The following is a 22884-nucleotide window of genomic DNA, read 5'->3' as shown; positions in this document are numbered from 1 at the left end:
ATCTTATTGTATTTTTTTTAATTATATTTATTCTTATGGAGTGAGTTGAGTTAGTTATGATGCCATGTGGTCTAATGTGTGTTTAATGCAGCTTATTGTTGAATTTTGAATACAAGTTCAAAGATTCAGTGGACAAATGGCAACAATAACTCGAAGTGGACAAAGGAGAGGACTTATAGGAGGGAATCCCCCTCATTTATTACTCCCCACTTCGAATTCCCCTTCATTTAGCTCGGAGGACACACAGCCAAATCAATGCACTAGGAGGCAACCGAGCAAGTGGAGGATAACTGATGATTATCTCGAGTTTTGGGAGCCAAGCCTCCCTGATTTTAAGGAAGATGTTGGTAGCTTCAGTTGTATAAGTAGAGAGGCTTAGGGCCTCACTAGGGTTGGATTTTTGTTGGATTTTTGCTGCAGTATTTCTTATGTAAACTCTGCTCAACTTCGAGCTTATTATTTTTGACAATTCATGTAATCTTGTTATTTTTTGATAATAAAGATGGAATACTTTTTGGGCTAGCACTGAGTTACCTCAGGGTTGAAGCTCTTGGGTTAGGGCCCAATCCAAGTAGCCAAACTCCTCTTTACTTTTATTTGTATTTTTCATTTAAGTTTGTAGAATAGGTTGCTGCTAGATGTATTTCTTTCATGGTTAAGAATAGGTTGCTTTTGATGGTTTAGTAGTTTGCTTTCATTTGTGATTTCTATAGTAGATTAAGTAGTGATAAAGAAAATATCCAAAAGGCTAGCAACAGTGCCTTGGCCTCTCTTCCTCCCTTTGGGACCATGATTTGAGGCAAAGTCCCTCTTTCTGCCCCAAAAACACAGATTTTCTTCATTCATAGGATCTCTAGTGTTTGTAGCTTCTTAGTTGGTTCATAATCTAGTTTAGCTTTGCTTCAGAACTTCTTCATCATGCTCATTTCCTTATTTTCAACAGTCTTCTTTCATGCTTCATTTTTCTGCAATGGTTATCAACATTCTCTTTCATAGATCATAGTTTACTTGATGCAAAAACTCTTTTTTATATATATACTTATTTCCTTGCTTGCTTAGTCTCATCGGTTTCCTGTCAGTTGTTTATGTAGTATATATCTTCTAATAGTAGGCCAGCCTATCAGCCATTCCATTCTCCATCTGATCCATGCCCTACAGGTCGCCCAAGTCTCCCCTCAATTCTGCCTTAGTTTCCTGCATTTTCCATAGAATTCCTTCTTCTCTCCTTGAGTAGATCCTATCATATTTCTCTCTCCTAATGATTCTTGGTAGACCCTAGGTGCCCTAACACTTCATTCCAACCTTCATTCACCTTTTCCACCCACTCTCACACCCTCAAAATAGCCAAAACTGCTCTTGGCCTCCTCCTCTAGACCTCTTATAGATCTCCTGTGTCCTCCTGTAGATTTTCCTGTAGGATTTCTTTTGAAGGCCAAGTGTGGGAAAAGCCTCCATAAGGCCACCTAAGACCTCCTGGGACCCATCCACACCATCCTATATCCTCTCATGTCCCAAATTCACCCTTCAACCCCACTTATTCGCTGCCACATTCACAAACAAATAAATTACATGCATGACACATTCACATAAAAATACATAAAAATCCAAAAAGATGTTTTTTTATCATTTACTTCCAGAAATAGCTTGAGTAGATGTTGTTTACTTCCTTGAGTAGGTAATGGCATTCATTTCATGGTTTTCATAGTGCTTTCTGCAAAAGTAGGATTAGTTGGTTAATTAGGGTTTACTAGGTTTGCTTTACATTTCTGTCTTCCTCTCTGCAAATAGAATAGCATCAGTAGAGTAATCTCTCTCTTTTTCCTTTCATCACATATAGAGCTTCTTCTAGAATCCATAGAAATTAGCTTGAGCTCCTAGTGATCTTGTGCTGGCTAACCAAGTGACAATTTGCAATAAGAACTAGTACTTGTGCATATAGCACCGTTGCTTCCAAGTTTGTTACAAACTACCGGGTTGATAAGAGTAAAGTAGGTAGCCCAAGAGTTGCAACATTATTGTTACAATACTAGTTCTCACCAGTGGGGAACCCTTCACCCACATCTGGGAGTGGAAGAGATGGTCCTCCTCCTCTGGATCTTCGGGTTCCTCCTTATCGATCTTTATGGTGGTGATGGTGGCGTTAGGCTCCGCATCAATAATCTATTTCCCCTTGTTATTTTCCTTGTCGGGTTCTGACTTAGAGTTAGAACATGCATCTGATTCTGAAGCCTTTAGTTCAGCCACCAGTGATTTCTTGGCCCGACACTCGCTTGTGTTTTGGGTGGAGCTCTTATGGAACTCACACTAATTTCCTATGTCCTTCTTTGGTTTTGCAGTGTTGTCCTTTGCTTGTGGCCTTGGCAAGTTTTCCTGGGCCGTCCCGCCTTGGCTTTTTCATTTGTTCTGTGGTTTGGGGGCACCTTTCCCTTGCTTCGGATTCACAAATCCAAAGTCTCGCTTCTTCTGTTTAAACTTCTGCTCAATCTTGACAGCGTATTGGTATGTCGTGCCGAGCGAGGAGATGTCCAGGAACTCCATCTCGTCCTGGATGTATCTATGTAGGCAACCGCGGTACTTGAGTACCAAATGTTTCTCAGAATCCTTGATGCCCAACTTCGTGCACAGGGTATGAAAAACATTGGTAAAATCTGGCACATCTTGGTCCCTTCCTTGTCGCAACTTGGTCCACTTTATGTATTTGTCCTCATAGCTCCCAAAAGGGTAGTACTACTCCTTGATGGCGTCCCAGAATGAATTCCAAGTGGGAGCAGCTGAAAACAGTGAGTTTGTACTTTCATCCTTCTGCTCACAATAGGTTTCCCACCAATGCTTGACGTGGGGGGCGGCTTCGAGAAGAGAAAAAGTAATCTTTTCTCGGCTAGAAAAATCATGAACAAAAAATATCCTTCTAACAGATTCAACCATTTATTTACGACGTTTTCATCTATTTGGCCCTCAAACATGGTAATGTCAAAGTTGACTTGTACCTTAAAAGGTGTGGAGCCTCCAGAGTGGCTATTGGATGTGGATGCGTCGCCGATGGGCAACCGTTGAAGGATCTGAGAAAATTTATCCATCATCACATTCCTTTGTTTCTCAAGGAACTCCTCGAGCAATATTTTGATAGGATCTCCTACTCTCTCGTCTTCCTTTTCTTCCTCCATGGGAGGCCGTAGGGATTTATGAGGTTGGTCTTGCAAAGGTTCGACCAGTTCGAGCCCTAACTCCTTATATCTAGACCTCGTTGGGGACATGCAAAGAAAAACAGAGAAAGAGTAGACCACTTTGATACCACTGATCTAAATTTAAACAGGAACACAAAAAATAACATATATAACCATAAATGCAGTGATGCTACAGAAATAACACTTCTTTTGATTAATATCAAATAATGAAATATGCTTACAAACAATATGGAAATGAGACTAGCTCGACAATGGTAGCTTATCTATGAGAAGAGATGTGGTGGCTACATGCCTTTGAACTATGTTACAATGAGGCTCAGGGGCCTTTTTATTATTGAACAATAAGATCAAACCCTAAACAACAAAAACCCTAACTCGAGGACATGTAACACCAAGAGTTTATGGGCCCCGTTGGGGATAGTTGGACAACCAACTTCCTAGGGTCGTGACTTGGTCATATTATCTCCATTTGATGCGCATGATACCCAGTTGGATAGATCTCTCCGAGGAATACGACAGAGAAGATGATTTTATTAGAAAATTGTTGGCGATTGATTGCCAAAGAAACGTCATTTAGGGCCTCAAAATGGCTCCAGAAGTTTAGGACCCAAAGAAATGCTAAAAATAGTAAATTGTGCTACAATTAAGGAAAATGAAAAACTGAAAGAAACAATGGTGGGGGTCCAAGTGGAATTTCCGGGTGGCCACCAATATCCACTTGGATCACAAAGGAACTTTGGAACCTTTTGATCATGGATCATAGCATGAACAACTTCTAATATAGACCTGTTCTTCCTTTCAGCTAGATCGTTATGTTAAGGAGTATATGGCACAATCGTTTCCTTCTTGATAATGTCTTTCTTGCAAAATGATATGAATTCTTTTGACAGGTATTCTCCTCCATTTTCGGACCTAAAGACTTTGATTCTCTTTCCTGATTGATTTTCGAACAAGGATTTGAATTCCTTGAAAGTTTCGAAGGCTTCATCCTTGTGCTTAAGATAATATATCCATGTATTTCTTGATACGTAATCACTAAATGTGATGTAGTAGGGATGACCACCAACAGAATGTATAGGCATAGGACCACATATATCGGAATTAATGAGACAAAGGATGTCATTTGTCTTGTTCTTACTAGAGGGAAATGGTCCCCTTGTTTTGTTTCCACTTGCACAACTTGGACAAACTCCACCGTGATGAGCTTGAACATCAGGAATATCAGAGACCAATTTATTCAATTTTGGAAGTGCATCATAGTGAAGATGAACCAATCTATGGTGCCATAATTCACTCAAATGATTGGTATTATGAACCAATTCTAGAAGAGGTCTTCCAGTGATTATATAAAGTCCTTCAAATCTCAATCCTAATGTGAACGCATCTTTCATAGGTGAATCAACAAGCCAAGTTAAAACTTTCCCTTTGATGACAGCAAACCTCATCCCTTTATATTCCAAAGCGGATACAGATACTTGATTCTTCATTAATCCTGGCACATACATAACATCATGCAGCAGAACTGATTTCCCCAAATTCAACTGGAATTTGATGGACCCAAAGCCTTTCATGAGATGAGTGGATTTGTCTCCAAGAATGATCTTTAGCTTAGTCTCCCTCTCTACCAAATTAGAGAGGACTTCCTTGTAACCAGAGAAATGATGAGTGGCCCCACTATCAACCAACCAACTATCCCACGAATCCGGTGGAGAAGAACTAGTAAGAGTAGAAATAAGAATGTATTCAGATTTATTTACAACATTACTTTCATACCTTGGAGCCTTCGATTTCTTTTGAGGAGGATGATTTTATTCATGGTCACTTGAGGAGTCTCTTATTCTTCTTTCATATCTCCTATCATGGTTCTTATTTTGATATTCCTTTCTTATTTTGTTGATGAAGTTCCATCTTGTGTTCTAGTGATGTCTTTTGTTCCTTTCGGGACAATCACGAGCATAATGACCTGTCTTGTGACAATTGAAGCATTCAACATGAGATAATGATTTGTCATATATTCCTTTTGAATTCTGAGAAGGAGGCTTCCTTGATGGACCTCCTTTTTCCTTCTTCCTTTTGTCATAAGAGATATATGCAACGAGTTCTCCCTCTTCATGTTTTTGAATCCTTCCTCTTGCAATAATTCTTGAATCTTTTTGAGTGGGCTTTCCAACAATTTATTAATCAAGTTTTTGAAGGGAATTGCTATTGCTAATTGTAGTAATGAAGATTTCCCAAATAGGAAGGAGACCTCTAAGAGTCACAACTATTGGCTCCCTGTCAGACACATTTTCTCCAACTCTTTGCAATTGATCTCTAAGGTGAGAGATCCTCATAATGTAGGATTGAACAATTTTCCCTTTGTTCATGTTAGTTTCCTTGAGTTGATATTTTAGAGTGATGATCTCATTCAAGTTGTTTACTTATGGCTATCTTGTCATACATATCTTTGGAATTTCTTAAATTCTCTACATGTGAAAGTAAAGGATCTTGTAAGCCATGAACTATAGTTTTCTTTTCTTTGGACTCACCTTTCTTGTACCTATTCTTGAGGGAAGCAAAATCATTTTCTGAAGGCTCGAGCATTCTTCCTTGGATGTATTCCAACACATCATTATTGTTAGCTATGATCTCCAATTTGACTTTCCATGCAGCAAGTTTGATGCATCACCCAACTTTTCATGCTCCTTGAATGTAGAAGATGACACCTTGACCTTGATCCGGTAATTTGTTATTTGAAAGAGAGGGCTTCAATGCTTGTCTTCTTTTGGTCTTTCCCTTCACCTTAGCTCCGACTCCATGTTAAATTTTTTATTGTTCTATGTTGTATCAGTTACTTTAGCCTAACATATATTTTCATTAACTATGCATCCAATTAATAGCAGTATAATCAATCATAAAAGTAATTGAAGAAAGAACAATGTATGCAATGACAAAGAAGACAACAACACAACCATAAGAGACAGCAGATCAATCCAAGATTAGGGGAAAACCCCACTAGGGGGAAACCCTTTCAAATCATCTTCTTTAGTAGATCGTCATAAAAATATTTCAGCATAGAGTACAATGAGCACAACACATGTAATTTTCGTGAATAATAACAAATAAGATCTACAAATCTGTGTAATAGTATATAAAAATCCAGATCTACTAGATCAATGAAGTTGACTGAAGCCAAGATGTCAAATATTAGATCTGATTTGGGTCACTCTTATCAACATTTTCTATGAGCAACTGAAACTCTTGGGTTTCTCTCTCAGATACTGTATGCGAGCGACTGTGATTGCAGAGTCGCTCTGAGGGGGCCTTCATGCATGCAAAAGTGGCATAATATAGCTGGAACCTAGAGTCACTCCCTTCTTTTTGTTTTGCGTGCGACCAAGGTGGGAGGGTCACTCCCTTACTGATGTTGTGTGAGCGATTGAGATGGCAGGGTTGCTCCCATGGCTACCCTTTGCGAGCAACCGGGGACCAGAACCTTCCGATCTTCCTCTGAACCCAGAGTCGCTCCCACTGAACTATCTCCGAGTGACTAGAGAGCCAGATTTTTTCCCTTTCATACTCTGTTCTTGCGATCGACGACAAAAAAAAAATTGTTCTGTGCCAGCAACCAAGATCCAGAAAACCCTAACCCAGAGCAAACCTTTCACCTATAATTTCGGACCATGTGCAAACTCCTTTCGATGTACTTGTGTGAGCCAAGACAAAATAAAAGAATAGAAAGATGATGATGTGTATTCAAATGAACTTGAGGTTGCTTCCTTTTATAGGCTTTCTTGAAGGTTAACTTGGGGTTAAGATTGACCCAAGCAGTTACCCATGTGGTTAGGGCTGACCCATTCCATAATGTATGCATGAATACAATAATTCAAAATTAAATTTCGTTTAACCAAATTAGCTGATCTTTAGGTGAATTTTGGTCCTCTCGAAAAAAGGAATTTAATGAAGACATCATCTTGGCCATCTGAGTTGTCCAATGTGGAATTTGACCCTAGCTAAAAAAATTAACAATTGGTTCTTCTATTGTCATTTCTGACAGTCATTCTTTCACACTTTATTTTGCAACCTCCTATACATTTTGATGTATATTTGTGCAGTCAACTAGATCATGTTGTTGATAATATTCTCCTCGCTACATTACTTTATTTTAGTTATCATTTCCATCAACCTCCTTACTTCTTCAATCTCAGTGTTCAACTTGTCTCCTTGCTGAAACATACCACTAACACTACTCAATTGCATTAGTAAGAATTCCATGGTTGTTATCCTCATTTCATCATCTCCACATTCATTCACATTTGCATGCTTTCTCCCTAGATGCCTTATGGGAGACTTGATCTCATTTTCTACACATTCTTTACAATAAGTTATTTACTTTTCAAGTTCAAATTGATCACCTTGTTTAGTGTTTGCAAACTCTCGATTATCTTCCAAAACAACCCCACAGTTAGCATCCCTTTGCTGGAAATGAAACAAAAATTCATTTTTATGGGACCGACTTATCCCTTCTCCTCTCATCTCATCAATTACAGCTTCACACTCCTTTTCTCTAGTTCTTGCAAGTATATAAGCAGTTTGAAAACTGATATTTTCCTTCATTTATTGGATGCAATGAGAACCCCTTCTAGGCTAGGGTCTATTCCTCTTAGGATGTGTTCTCAGGTCTTGTAATATCTCTCGAGTAATTTTATCTCTTCTTTAAATTTTAGGAGAATTTCATCTGAATGCTTCTTCTTGTCTTTATCTTCCTGGCCTATTTCTACTATGTTCTGTTCACCAACGAGTCCTTGCAATCATGCTCCTATAGTAGTATTTATCCATGGTGTATCTTGATCATATTTATGAAATAATGATATTTTATCTACATCCATAATAGAAAAGAATTTTTGGCCTTTCCTTAAGCCTTTAAAAATCATACCTCCATCATATTCATTCTATGTATGGCCACTTGCATAAACCAACTTCATTCTTTGTAGATACAATTCCTACATTTTTATGGCAGGACTCACTTTTATGGCTCATTGAAGGTGGATCTATTTGTCCATACTCATGCTTATGAAAAGTCTTGCTTGCAATCTTGAAATTAGTCAACACAAATTTATTTTCAGAGGGTAAATACATTACCTAGAGATTTGCAATTCCTTTCTTCACACATTCCTTGGTTGTATTTTCCAGGAAGTCTTCTCCATTCTTGGAGTTGCCCAACCAGTCCTCTAAAAATTTTAATTGCTATTATTTCTCTTCATTGCATGGGTTATCACAACTTTTTTTCCTATCTCCATTTTACCTTATAGTTGCCTCTTTATTCTCATTCTCCCTTTGAACAACATGATTTTGACATTTATGCGACAATGGTGCATCATCCCTTTCCTCTGTGGCAATTTTCTAGTCACTTTTTCCATCCATAATTCTTATGAAAACTTTAGAGGGTTGCCCATTATCTACAAATATTAGGCTATATCATATGCTCCTCCTTCAATATACTAGTCACATCTCTCAGCCAATTCTCCACTATTTCCTTTTAGAGAAAACTTGACAGTCTCTTCATCCTTTATGACAACTTGTGATGGTGTCCCTGCTTCATGATCTGCACATAAACAAAGTTGATTAGTTTTAAAAGAATTAGTCTCTTGAGCCTCTATTTATGCTTCTAACACTAGTTGTAGAATTGTACTTATCTCACAGTCCATGAGACCTTTAGTTAGTCCCATCTCTTCTCCTTCATCACCTTCATTGGCAAAACTTGCATTTAGACAAAATTTTCTAGTTTAAAAGATGCAAGAATTTCTAGCCCCCTCTTCTATCAACAACTACCCTTGTTGGTTTGGACTCTTCACATAGTCCTCATCATCATCATTGTCTTCCCCAAGGATTTTTCCTTTTTTGGTCTGCAGAGTCGAGCATTTTTATTATCTCCTTCTCCCTTAGACCTTCCACAAGTCCCTTACCTTCAAGGAGTGACCCTTCTTCAAGTCAACAACAATGAACTGCACCTTCCTTAGACTTAGCTATTCTGAGCTCTACTTCCTCCATCTAGGCTTTTATCAAAGGTCTTACCCTTCTTTTCCTTATTTCTCTAACTTTTGGGGATTTCTTCTTGAAATCCTTGTGTCTAACAAATAATTTAAACCTCCTTCTTAGGTTCCATCTCTCCTTCTCTTGTAGAAATTGCATAAATTAAGTCGTGCATTCAAATCAATCATCTCCTTTTCAAATTCTCCATCACTCAACCTCCTCATGCCATTTCTCTTGGCATCCTTCTCTCCTTTACTATGGCTCTTACGCTAACCTTCACCATGACCTGCAATGGGCACCTTCTTCCTTCTCTTTATGGGCTCCTCCACGCTCATTGTGAGTTGCAAACCTCACTCGTTACCTGAACACCTCACCTCTTCTTGGCTATTTGTGTTTCTTTGGTTCCCTCCATTGGAACCTCTTGAGCACTCCTTACTCCTCTCTGTTGTTGTACTTTGTTCACTTCTTGAGGACTTCCTTTGTCCCCTTCCCTCTTTTCCAACCTCAACTGGAATCCTTCTTTCTTTATGTAGCCCTTTTGCTGCAAGGTTCTTCGCCACATTTCATTGCCCCTATCCAAGAAATTTTCTCATTTACAACACCTTTGGTTGTATAGGCTGCTACATGCAATTTGTCAATTCCCTTATGAATTAAATTAAAAGTTAAAGACCATATTTACTAACTAGGTCTTTAATTATAATATCCTCAATCTTGCTTCTAACTCGTACTCTCTATTCACTTCCAATCTTCTTCTCTACCTTGACTTCACGAGCATCCTCTTTCATATCTCTTTGTCTCTACAATGGTTCCAGTTCCTATATTTTTTTCTTCTCATGTTTTCCACTGAGCACCTCCTTATCCTATCTTCAATAAGGTTGACTAAAATCATTCTGCATTCTCAGAGCATACTATGCTATGATACCACATGATAGTGAGCCCCTTTGGTGGCCCACATAAATATTTACCCAGGATCCTTCATTTTATTTTTCTTCTTGTGATAATTATCCTTTCTTTATGATTTTATCTCTTTATCAACAATTTGCTCCAAAAACTTGTCCTTGTACTCAGTGGGTGGCCATTCTTTTATTTTTTCTCCACTCTCTCTATATATCATTTGCCCCAAGAACTCGTCCTCGCATTTAACTCAAAATTTCTTTTATGCATCTACTCAACTCAAAGTCCCAATGCCCATAAAAAGAATACACAAGGTCTCACTAATTATTTCACCCATAGTACAAACACCCATATTAAAAGAAGCCTTACCAAAGTTGTGGCGAAAACAAAAATCCACACACCTAATTCAAACTCACATTAAAAAACACTTTTTTTTATTACAGCACCACAACTATATTTCTTAAACATATATTTCTTAAACAAGTATATGGTGCACCTCTAATCCAGGTTCGGGTGTGAAGAAGGACCCTTCCAAGACCTTTTACTTTCGTGATGTGTTAAATTGCATTTTAAAAGAACATTAATGAATACATCTGCATGCGGAAAAGAAGAGGAACATAACAATCATTAGCACATGAAAACATAAGCTGTTGATAACGGAGTTCGTCCAGGAGGGACTACGTCTTCGGGCCCCAGTGTCAAGATGGTGTAGGCCGCTGCATTATGTGTTGTCAATAAAGATGATGTACACAGAGATGATGTCTCGATCATACAAGGAAGAATGCCCTCACACAGGAGTGGCTCTAAGATATGTTCCACAGCTAGAACTCTCAATCAAAAGCCTCCTATCAGTATGACACAAAAACAAGCATGGTGCGCATCCTGCCAACATGGCACAAAAGGGATGTCAAAGCAAAACACATGCATGACGACAACAAGACTATCCCAACAACATACAACAAGAGATCTCAAAGCATAACATAAAGAGCTATGACAGAAAGTACATCACATAGAAATATTCCGCATCAAATCAAATAAGGAATCATGACAACATGTAATAAACAAGATCCTGCATCAACATCAATCATGGATCTGTACAACATAATGCAGAAAGAAGAAGTACATGAACACATCATATACCTCACCACCAAGGGCCATCTGAAGCAAAGGCTGTCAAAGTGTTGAAGCTTTCTGAAACATCGATCTCATAGCATCGATCGCAAGAAGAACACTGTTCGCACATGAAGATGGACATCTGCACTGGCATTTAGAAAAGTGACTGAAAGAAGAAATGAGAGAAAAACAAATCTGAATACACCATCAGATTTGTGGCGTCGAGTAATGCTGAAACGACTGTCCAAAATCTGAATTCTGAGAAGTTAAAAATTTAGAGCTCAAGGAATCTTTTAGATTCCCTTGGGATTCCTCAAAGATTTTGTTTCAGGGATGAGCTGAAAATCTGTTGCTCAGATGTCAAATCTGATTTCACCATTAGGATCCCTGCGGAAAACCATGAAAAACAAGTATAAACTTGACCATATTTTGACAAATTGAAATTTTACCTCCTTGGGAAAATTTCATTTCTCATGGTTCCACTCCCTTTTTTAACTGAAATCATGGTTCCCCGTGCATTCTAGAATTGACTAGAAGATGCATAACTCAAATTGAAAAACGGATAGCGCCATCTTGTTCATGGCTACGAGAAGTGTAAAATCCATATAAAATTTGTCAATTTTTGAGAAGTTGAAAATTTTGCCTTCCTACAAAATTCATAGTCCCTGATCGTTAAAAAATTATTAAACTGACTCGAAATCTGTGCCCGCTCCTATTTCGAAATTTCGAAATTCGTGCTGTCCTTCTCCTCCCAACTCTAGGAAAAACTGAGTTATTAAATAATTTCACTATAGCATAGTTGACAAATAGTTAATTTAGCATGGAGAAAGTTATGGGGTCAAATTACACCTCCACAAATCTCATTTTTGTTTTATAACCCAACCAATATACACCATATATATACATATATATATTTTGTTTTAAAATAAACCATTCCAACTTTAATCTCCATTCTCGATTCGCGTGAAGGCTGTTTGGATTTTTCGTTGACCATATCCATTAAACCGTATTAACCCATCACTCCTTAAAATAATATGGAGTTTGGTTCACGTGATGGTTGGTTTTCGTATATATATAACCAAACTTTATATACCCATACTCCTTTTAACATTCACGTGACATCACCCTTTAGTTATATTTAAACTTTTAATATAACTCAGCTCCCAAGAAAGTCACGTGGCTGGATTTTGCATATTCCTTGGAGTTGGTTGATGAGGTTAGTTTTCATAAATTATAATATGACCCCCTTTTAAAATAAAGTTTGTTTTTAATAACCACCGTAACTTTTTAAATATAAAACCAATCCGTTGGTTATATACCTATATGGATTTTGACTTTGATTTTTGAAATCCATATCTATTAATTTTATCATATGGTTGGTTGATATATTAACTTTTTTTGAATTTAGTTAATATATTTTTGTTTGTATTTTTATATAGTTAATTTAATAACTATATTAAAATTATTTCTGTTTCTTGTGCAGGTTTAGGTGGCCAATGACGGACTGCCATGTGTCAATGGCTGAGGGGCTGCCATGTGGGTCCCACTTGCTTACTGGGATGCCATGTGGCACACTGTGGGCCCCACTTTTTCCCTGTTATGTCAAACTTTGAAGAGCTCTATCTTTTGCATACGAGCTCGGTTTGACGAACCGTTCACACCTCTGCGATCAGGACGACGAGGTCTTCGATCTGGTCCTAGTTTGAGCACAATCCAAACACTTTGGTTTTTGAGCCATCTTTGTCCTATGTGTCTCTCTGGAGCCTCCTGGATCAATCCTCCCCACTAAGGAGCTTTTGGTCCTCCAAAAGCATGAAAAAATAATCTGCACTTTCTCTCTGTACCCTGTTTGCATCACAAGAGTCCTGAAAAGGTCTCGCTTCCATCTCCTTCACCTTTGTTCTTCAGAGCCTTAAGTGACGAACCAACACCTGCTACTTCTACAACCTGTAGTACATTGTTTGCAAATCACATGCTTTGAATAACATGACCAAACTAAAGACCCAAACGTCCCATACTTGCCATGAGTTTATAACACATACTTGATGGTCAAGTTTACAACAAGATGGACGTAATACCCCAGCTATGACAACAAGGCCAACTCATCATGGTTGCTTCAAAAAGTGATGGAAAACACATCATCACTGCAACACATGATTTACATTCATAAGGCCAAACACTATTGTTTTGACAAGTGACGGAAACATAACATCACTTTCAGAGTTTTAACATGTGACTCAAAAGACGACTCAAAACATGACTAGACATCATTGTTGCTGACCAAGTGAGGGTAACACATCATCACTTTTACACTTTAAGATGCAACAAATGATTTACAAAGAATGACCATAAAATGACATCATGTCAAAAAAACCATTTCTCACTGATCAATGTGAATGGGTCACCTCCTTGAGGTTGTTTTGCTTGTTGAACAACTGCGCTTCCTGGTTCATGCATCAACGCTTTGTCTTTAAGGCACTGCTCTAGATGGAGCTTCCAACAAGTGGCTCTCTGATGGCCATTTCTATCACAATGACTGCAGTAGCCTTTCTTCCTCCATATCTGCTTAACCTTCTTCTTTTCATGCTGTTGAGAGGGTCTTTCATGCCTCATGAATGCTACTATTCTTTTCCAACACTTGGAAAATGTATGGTTAGGTAAACCACAAAAAGTACATGTTTTTCGATGCCTTGATCTTCATTCATTATTAAAAACATGATCATAATCAAAATGAACATTCAAAGATCGAAAGTGATTATAACTGCCTTTGATGTTTCTGATGTCAGCATGGCGATGAGAGTTTGCCTCAGCTCTCTCCCTGTGATGGAAACTGCCATGGGATGATGGGGATGTTTTCCTATCATTATCTTTCCTCGACGATGTCTCAGACGACTCTGACACCTTTGAGCACTCTCCTTTAGTGTATCTCGATCCTGCAAATAGATGCTCATGCACAACCTCCAAATGTTGAGTGATGCCTTGGTTATTAACACCAAGTTTTTTCTCCTCGTGCCTTGTCTTTGTAAGGAGCCTCATATTTGTCCCTATAACTGGGATCTCCACATCTCCAAAAGACGTCATACTATGAGAAGATGAAAACGAAAGGAAATCAACATTTGTTACCTTCTCTTTCGATTTGGAAAGAATTGATGAGGGCTACTCATCATCCGTCGTTGGTGGTTTGCTAACTGTCTTAGCACATTCCTCAACTTCTTTCCTGGCATACCCAAGTCCTACTTGACAGGGTAATTCCTCTACTTTGATGGGGTTGACAATGCCTTGGCCATTAATGCCCAAGCCTTTTACTTCATACCCCCTTCTCTTCAACAGTTTGGAGCCAATTCCTATGGTGTGATTTTCAAACACAGCGAAATCATCATCACGAAACATACATGAAGACGGAGAACTACTTTTTACCTCACATGAGTCACGCTCTAGCTTTTCCAAGGCCTCGTCCTTTTCTTGCAGTTGTTGTAGCAAACTTTGTTTTTCTTTTTTCTCTTCATGTAGGTGCATCTTCAATTCATCGTTCTCTATTTGAAGATTATGTTTGTTTTGCTTTAGTTCTTCCATGGCCTCTTCTGTGGCTTGCAACTGAAGCTGCAATCGCTCATTTTCCTCTGTCTCTTTCTGTAGAGTTTCATACACGATTTCCACTTTCTTGGAAATGTTGACCATGGTCTCGTACATTGCTCTTTCATTCTCTGTCGCTGCAAGTTCCATTGTTCACACTGCAATTCACATACACGTAAAGACTGCTCTGATACCACTTGATCCAAGTCTAGGTGTGAAGAAGGACCCTTCCAAGACCTTTTACTTTCGTGATGTGTTAAATTGCATTTTAAAAGAACATTAATGAATACATCTACATGTGGAAAAGAAGAGGAACATAAAAATCATCAGCACATGAAAACATAAGCCGTTGATAACGGAGTTCGTCCAGAAGGGACTACGTCTCCGGGCCCCGATGTCAAGATGGTGTAGACCACTACATTATGTGTTGTCAATAAAGATGATGTACACAGAGATGATGTCTTGATCATACAAGGAAGAATGCCCTCACATAGGAGTGGTTCTAAGAGATGCTCCACAGCTAGAACTCTCAATCAAAAGTCTCCTATCAATATGACACAAAAACAAGAATGGTGCGCATCCCGCCAACATGGCACAAAAGGGATGTCAAAGCAAAACACATGCATGACGACAACAAGAGTATCCCAACAACATACAACAAGGGATCTCAAAGCATAACATAAAGAGTTATGACAGAAAGTACATCACATAGAAAGATTCCGCATCAAATCAAACAAGGAATCATGACAACATGTAATAAACAAGATCTTGCATCAACATCAATCATGGATTTGTACAACATAATGTAGAAAGAAGAAGTACATGAACACATCATATACCTCACCACCAAGGGCCATCTGAAGCAAAGGCTGTCAAAGTGCTGAAGCTTGCTGAAACATCGATCTCACAACATCGATCGCAAGAAGAACACTGTTCGCACATGAAGATGGACATCTGCACTGGCACTTAGAAGAATGACTAAAATAAGAAATGAGAGAAAGACAAATCTGAATACACCATCATATTTGTGGTGTCGAGTAGTGCTGAAACGACTGTCCAAAATCCAAATTCTGAGAAGTTGAAAATTCGGAGCTCAAGGAATCTTTTAGATTCCCTCGGGATTCCTCAAAGATTTTGTTTCAAGGATGAGCTGAAAATCTGTTGCTCAGATGTCAAATCTGATTTCACCATTAGGATCCCTGCGGAAAACCATGAAAAACAAGTATAAACTTGACCATATTCTGACAAAGTGAAATTTTACCTCTTTGGGAAAATTTCATGGCTCATGGTTCCGCTCCCTGTGTTCACTGAAATCATGGTTCCGTGTGCATTCTGGAATTCACTGGAAGATGTAGAACTCATATTGAAAAACAGATAGTGCCATCGTGTTCATGGCGACGAGAGGTGTAAAATCCATATGAAATTTGTCAATTTCTGAAAAGTTGAAAATTTTGCCCCCGACAAAATTCATGGTCTTTGCATTAAAAAATTATTTTAATACCTCGAAATCTATACACACTCCTGTCTCGAAATTCGTGCAATCCTTCTCCTCCCAACTCTCGGAAACACAATTCTTAAATAATTTCATTGTGGCATAGTTGGTAAATGGTTAATTTAATGCGGGGGAAGTTATGTGGTCAAAATGCACCTCCACAAATCTCATTTTTGTTTTATAGCGCAACCAATATACACCATATATATTTTTTTGTTTTAAAATAAACCATTCTAACTTTAATCTCCATTCTCGATTCGCGTGAAGGCTGTTTGGATTTTTTGGTTGGTTTTCGTATATATATAACCAACTTTATATACCCATACTCCTTTTAACATTCATGTGACATCACCCTTTAGTTATATTTAAACTTTTAATATAACTCAGCTCCCAAGAAAGTCACGTGGCTGGATTTTGCATATTCCGTGGAGTTGGTTGATTATGTTGGTTTTCATAAATCATAATATGACCCCCTTTTAAAATAAAGTTTGTTTTTAATAACCACCCTAACTTTTTAAATATAAAACCAATCTGTTGGTTATATACCTATATGGATTTTGACTTTGATTTTTGAAATCCATATCTATTAATTTTATCATATGGTTGGTTGATATATTAACTTTTTTTTTTTTGAATTTAGTTAATAAATATTATTTTTTTGATATGGTTTTTTTAATAATGATTTTTGTTTGTAGTTTTATAGGGTTAATTTAATAACTATATTAAAATTATTTCTGTTTTTTGTGTAGGTTTAGGTGGTCAATGACGGATTGCCATGTGTCAATGGTTGAGGAGCTGCCATGTGGGTCCCACTTGCTTACTAGGATGCCATGTGGCACACTGTGGGTCCCACTTTTTCCCTGTTATGTCAAACTTTGAAGAGTTCTATCTTTTGTATACAAGCTCAGTTTGACGAACCGTTCACATCTTTGCTATCAGGACGACGGGGTCTTCGATCTAGTCCTAGTTTGAGTACAATCCAAACACTTTGGTTTTTGAGCCATCTTTGTCCTGTGTGTCTCTCTGGAGCTTCCTGGATCAACGTCGTGAAGGAAGGTCAGAGGTCAGTATGTTCTTCACAGCAAAGCTTATTTACCAGTCTATAGATATTGAATGTGGTTGGGCTGTATATGCCCACCGTTAGATTTATACTTCTTTAAACCTATCGATGGACTTATACAACCCAACCACATTAAATATCCTATAGACTCGTAAATATTGTTTTCCGTTCTTCACTTATGATTCTCTTCCCACAAGCTTGACCTCACCAGAGGTCGACTATACTAACCTACCCAACTAGTCTCCTTTGATAATGGGGTTCGGTACAATATCTTCAGTTAGGTTCGGAGATTCGATTTCCTCTTACTCCCTATCTTTTCCATCAAAGCCCGACTCTCGATGACCACTTATGCTTTCCATAGGCTCTCCTTTTCTCTTTTATTTGCCATCGAACCCTGACTCTTGATGACCACTTATGCTTTCCATAGGCTCTCCTTTTCTCTTTTGTTTCTCTTCAGGCAACTCAGTTAAGTCCCCAGGCTAGAATGTCCTTTGTTTGAGTTGGCAACATATCCGCTCTCTCATTACTCAAGCTCACAACACACCATTCGACTAAAAGCCATTAAAAATTAACTATTAATAATAGACATACAACATTACACATCATACTGAACTAAAATATAGAATGAAACTCTCAACTTTATAATCATTCTATTAAAATTCAAAATAATTATTTATACGCGATTCTTGGCTCACTAACCGGAACTTCTGCACCTCTTCTATACTTCAAAATATTTGCAACCAAGAAATATTTCAACAGAACTTTGAACAAATTTGCAACCAAGAAATATTTCAACAGAACTTTGAACAAATAAAACACTAGTCCGCACGTTAAAGTTATTTAACACCTCAACAGATATTGTTTACACATGTAAAGACCCAATTAGCCTCAAATAACAACTTAATAAACTCACAACGTGCTGGTCCTGAATTTGAACACTTGGCTGTAAACTAAACCCTACTAATTTTAATTTACTCAAGTTTATCACGGAGGAAATTTGGAAATTTACAAACAAAATGCGTTGCTCCTACATCATTTTCGATATACGAATTTAGTAGAATACAAATTGTTTAAAATGTAGTTTACTGTACTAACTTTCCATACATATAACTTAGCTTAGGTTTTAACTTTTATGCATCCAGTGTTACACAGTTGGCAGGAAATTATATTAGAGAGTATAGGATCAAGTCGTGGGTAACTGCAAGTAGGAATATAATCAAAAGGATCACAACAAAATAATGTTTGAGGATCCAAGCCAAACGAATCTACATTATTCGGTTATTAGTTAAAAGTATTATATATCTAATATTTTAATATTATACTTTATTTAAAATTATATTAATAAAAAAATATATTTTAATATGGATATTGTGAATAATAAATCATTTTAAATTTATTTTAGTTTTGGATTTATTAAATTATTAAAGTGATCAAATAGCTTTACATATATATATTTTCAGTGTAAAATTTGAAGAAAGATTTGCACCTTGAAAAATTCGATCTCGTGATAAATCTGAAATGAAAATGAATCTTAACGCCATAAAAGATTTCAATGTGAATTATATCTCTATATATATATATATATAAGTTAATTGGAAATTTTCTTGTGCTAAATTTTAGTTTTCTTGGAAATATATTTCTCCAATAAATTTTTGTGAATAAAGATTTGAAGAAATTATATGTTCAAGTTGTGTAGTTTGCATAATATTAATATTAATAGGTAAGTGATTTTTAAGAATTATATGTCAAAACAATGTTCAAAATAAAAAAGATGTTTAATTCCTTCTATATTTAACATGAAATTTTTATATATATATAAATGAAAAAACCAACCAACTTAATTATATTTTAACTCCACATATCATTTCTACCCGCCACTCAAACTCTAACATATAATTTTCACTAGTAAACAAACTATGTCTCAGTGCAGAGAATAAATAGCTTGCCAATGGACATTAAATGCGCAGGGGTTGTATATACTCATGGTTAAATTTTGACAGGCCAATTATCCAACTATGAGTATATACAACCCCACATATTTAATATCCATTAATAAAAGCACTTATTTATTACCACGCCTCAAAATACTTACACTAACAAATTAAATAACGATAATTGACGAGTCATATTGATGACAACCTTTAATTAAATGCCCATAATTGACGGGTCATATCGATGACAACCTTTAATTAAACACCCATAATTGACGGGTCATATCGATGACAACCTTTTATTAAATGCCCATAATTGACGGGTCATATCGATAACAACCTTTAATGTATCACATTAACTTAAGTGCGCTGAACACAAGTCTTACTTTGGGCAAGAGCTAACCAGCCTGCTATCGGGCATTTAATGCACCCGATAGCAGCTCCACCATACCATGCACCATGTGTATAGTCCCGATTCCCCCGCTAATTCCTAGTGACTCGACTACCTTTCTATTCCCACAGGGTAACAGATCGTTGTACTTGATGCAGTTAATACAGGTTGGAGACAAGGGAAAGAGCTAACTAGCCTGCTATCAGGCATTTAATGCACCCGATAGCAACTCCACCATACCATGCCCATAACATGCACCATGTGTATAGTCCCGATTCCCCGGCTAATTCCCGACAAATCGACCGCCTTCCTATTCCCGCAGGGTAACAACTCGTTGTACTTGATGCAGTTAAATGCCCAATAGCAGGCTGGTTAGCTCTTGCCGATTAGGACTAACATATAATCCATAACTTGCAAAACCTCGTAAGCTCCTTGCCAATTTATATTTAATACACAAGGGTAACCCATACGGAATATACATTCCTTCAATTATGCATAAAATACCATAGTGGCTATTCATCCTCATATTATCTGGAAATTAAGCATATATATATATATATATATATATATATATAGTGAAGTACCATGGGAATTGCAAACATTTTAAACCAAAGGCATATTTAATACACAAGGGTAACCCATACGAAATAATACATTCCTTGGATTACGCATAAAATACCATAGTGGCTATTCATCCTCATATTCTATGGAAATTAATCATATATATATATATATATATATATATATATATATAGATGCACAGTGAAGTACCATACGAATTATTAACATTTTAAGCCAAATCCTTAAATCTAGGGTTTCAGATTACAACTCCAAAAATGAAATACGACATAGTAAATACATTGCACCATGAAATATACAATAAATACAAACATTCTATTTGTATATGACTAGCATTTGTATCTAATGTTGCAAAGGAAATGTAGTAAGGCATAGAGTGTGGAAGAATAGTGACATCTGAATGGGCATTGTTGAAAGCAAGGGTCGATGATAATGAGTTTCAATTGAAATTGTTAGTTATGTGTATGTTGAATATGGATATTTTGTAAATGAAATTAGTGTGTAGAAGAATAGTGACATATAAATGAACATTGTTGAAAGCAAGGGGTGGATCATATTGAGTTACGGTTGAAAGTATTAGTTATGTTTGTTTTGAATATGGATAGTTTGTAAGTAATAGTAGTGTTTGGAAAAATAGCAACATTTGAATGGACATTCTTGAAAGCAATGGTGGATGATAATGAGTTATAGTTAATGTCATGTAGAGGTTATCCATTATCCATGTAGTAGTTGTTGTTTATGTGAACATGTTTTTGTTCATTATTGTAAATTTTTTTTTGTATTTGGAGATTATGTTTTTCCATATGTTACATATTTATGGCGTTATTAAAAAATACTAGTGGATTGCAATGAAAGAGTTGAAATAAGCATTACGGCATTGTGAACAACCTCATGGTTGTCATTTTGTAGTTGAATTTTTTTATTTTATTAAAGTGATGTAGAAGTATTATTAATATTTGGAATATGTAAGCCCCAAGAGTTAGCTCAATCGGTCAAATCAAGTGCCTCGCCAATGGGAGGTCACAGGGTCGAATCCCGAAAGCTCTTGGGGTTAGGTCAGTAAATAGGCCGAGGGGTGTTGATGCCCTTCGGGTGGCGTCCACTTAGTGTTTAAAACCCTGGACGTAGCGGCTACCCACTGACCTGGGTATCCGTGAACCAGTAAGTGAAAAAAAAAAAATTGGAATATGTAAATTAATTGTGGAAATTCATTAGTAGTAGTTTACATGGGAAAGGTTATTGATAATAATATTTAATAAACAAGATTGCATGTAACGGTGGAAGATGAAGCCAAGTGATATACATTAGGTGGAATTTACAGAAAGTACAATGTTTGTAATGAAGAATGTCTCTTGATCTTCAAAGATCCTTTTTCAAGTTTCAATTGAAAAATACAAGTAGTAGATTGTAATGGATGAGGTCAGAAAAGAAATATAATATTGTGAAGAACATTGTGGTTGTCTTTCTATATTTGAAGATGCATTGAAATTTTTGGAGGCGAAGACCTGAAGAAGTAGCAATGAACCTAGAAAATGTATATTTTGTTAAAATTTCTAATATGTAAATTAATTGTGGAAATTTATTAGTAATAGTTTGCATGTGAATTGTGTTAAATGGAAATTGGAATGAATGGAAATGAACTTACCTTTGTCATGGGGATTTAAAAATTGTTAGTCAAAGATGCAAGGTGAATGATGGCATATCGAACACCATTGGAGATTTATGCGTAAATGGAGATGCATATTTCTTGATTGCCATTCCGCCCGTGTTTTTCGCATTTTGTCACATTGATGAATGTCATTTATGCGTTTCAGGGAAGATTTAATTTGTAGTAATAATTGTATAGTTGGACGGAGGCGGTATAATGGTACTGCTAGATTCGGTACCGTAAGAAATATGTTTTGTGTATGTTGCAATGTAAGTATTGATGCCTCAATTTCATCCCAATAGTTATATAGTTGTGCTATTTCTGAGTCCATATGGCCTGTTGCAAAAGAAAGAAAATGTTAGAATCAAGTGTATAGAAAATATAATGAAAATGTAATATTTGCAACCATGTATTAATAATGATTAGATTTGATTATTGTCCAAAGGTATGAAAGGTATGTTATGAAATAGTTTGAGTTTAATAAATAAAAGAAACCTTTTGGTGATGTTAATGTATGGATTAGAGCAGATTGTCTGGAGGTGGCATTGAACAAAGAATTTCTTCTGCATGTTTTTTGCGAGCAATGTTTTTGTTGTCCTTCATTTTATTGTAACGATCGAAACTGAATGTGGGGAAAATATAGAGATCTTGTAGAGAAGGTACCCTTGAAATTTTTGTGAATGTGAGACCCTGACATTTAGTTTTACCAATGTCAATTGTTACTTTTGGCAGTGTCATACCTTGAGATTTATGTATGGTTAATGCCCAAGCCATCTTTAGTGGAATTTCCATGTCCATTTCTTTTTAATGCTGGAACAGGCAAGTGAGTGGGGTTTCTTTCATCCCAAGGAGGCCCAATGTATTTGGGAAAAGATACGAAAACAAATGTTGGAAGTTGTGGAGGTGCAGTTGATTCTTTGTAAAAGATGGTTATAATTTCTCCGAGGGAACAATTAACAAGTCTGGTTGAAACCCAAAGGTTGGAAGTTAGAATCACTTTTTGCCC

The sequence above is a fragment of the Pinus tabuliformis genome, chromosome 5_1, assembly GCF_031772625.1.
Source record: "Pinus tabuliformis cultivar Carrire ecotype Pingquan chromosome 5_1, CPIR1, whole genome shotgun sequence".
NCBI lineage: Eukaryota > Viridiplantae > Streptophyta > Pinopsida > Pinales > Pinaceae > Pinus > Pinus tabuliformis.
This window is presented reverse-complemented; position numbering follows the sequence as displayed.